General features: G+C 29.4%; 1 non-coding gene across 1 annotated transcript; it reads right to left on the bottom strand.

Moving 5' to 3' along the window:
• Nucleotides 1-896: 896 nt before the first annotated feature.
• LOC130042635 (small nucleolar RNA U13) lies at nt 897-1,000 on the bottom strand. Its single transcript, XR_008795287.1, has one exon. It is a non-coding gene; the product is annotated as a small nucleolar RNA U13 (small nucleolar RNA).
• Between the last annotated feature and the right edge of the window lie 306 nt (nt 1,001-1,306).

The raw sequence follows: 1,306 nt of genomic DNA, 5'->3' as shown, positions 1-1,306 counted from the left end.
GAAAACTGATTCTCATACCCGTTAGAGAAAATAAGTTGGTACACTATTACCATTGCTTTAGACATTATGAAAACAATATTAAAAATGCTTCCTAGAATGTTTTTAGACACCGATAATTCAACAGGACGTTAACCTTTATATAGGAAATCCTTTTCTTTCCTCTTTTTTTCCACCTGTGGTAAGCTTTGCAGAGAAAGTCTACTCTCAGTGATTCCATATCCATGAAAAACTCAAAATGGATACCAGATGGTTAAAATAATATTTAATAAATAATTTGAAATGTCTTTTTGAATGGAATTAATGTGTTAATTTATTTACTTATAGCATTGTTTTATTATCACTAAAATTATTCCCTGAATTTTATAAAAGAACAAATAATCATAGATTGGTTAAAGACCATGCTACTGTTATCTAGCTCACAAATGATGGAGTTACCATCTGAATCAGCATCCTCCCCTCTGTGATTATCCATGAGATTGTTTGGAAAAAGAAGTGAGAGTAGGACTACAAATTTACAGGAGAGTGCTTAATTAATGTTATTAGTTGCATAGTTTGGAATAAATTCCCTCCCCCACCTATCTAGATATTTTTATCTGGGAAGAAGAAAGGAGATTAGACTCTTGGTTCCTTTCCAGTTCACTCTTTCTCCTGTGAGTATTTCATATCACAGTCAAGATGTACCTTTATTGAAGAGGCTTTTGCTGCCATTATTACTTAAATATTCTGAGTCAGATGATGTTCAAATCTCACATCTAGAGCAAACATTTCTCTAAACTTTTTCTGTTGAAGCTCCAAGGGAATCACTCTGAATCACAGAGGAAATCTCTTTTCACAAAATTTCTGTATTTCAAACCTATGGAAGAATTCGTTTGCATAGCATTTAATTTTTTTTGTCATGTCAGATGGGTTATATGCCAAATTAATAACAAGATTTAAGGCATGAGCATGTCACACAAAAGTGTGAACACCCTATCATCATGCTTCTGACCTGGAAAAGTATTCTGCAAAGAATTTATATTTTTAGACCCAAATGTATCTAAGTTCTATACAAATCATTTCTGTTATCTGAATCTTTCTCTTTCTTTCTATTAGCATCTCTCTATAAAAAATAAAAACACCTGAAAAGTAGGGCCAATGAACAAAAATTCTTTGATTTGCTAATTCCAGAAAAAATTTATATTTATAAAATTATAAATATAATATATATAATAATATATAATATATAATTTATATATAAAATATAAATTTTGATTGGCTTTATATATTTGATATTTTTTGACATATTTGATATATATTTGATTTATAT

This window comes from Sorex fumeus, unplaced genomic scaffold, assembly GCF_029834395.1.
Source record: "Sorex fumeus unplaced genomic scaffold, SorFum_2.1 ptg000106l, whole genome shotgun sequence".
NCBI classification, from domain to species: Eukaryota; Metazoa; Chordata; class Mammalia; order Eulipotyphla; family Soricidae; genus Sorex; species Sorex fumeus.
Note: the sequence above shows the minus strand (reverse complement) of the source record. Positions and strands in the feature narration are given on the sequence as shown.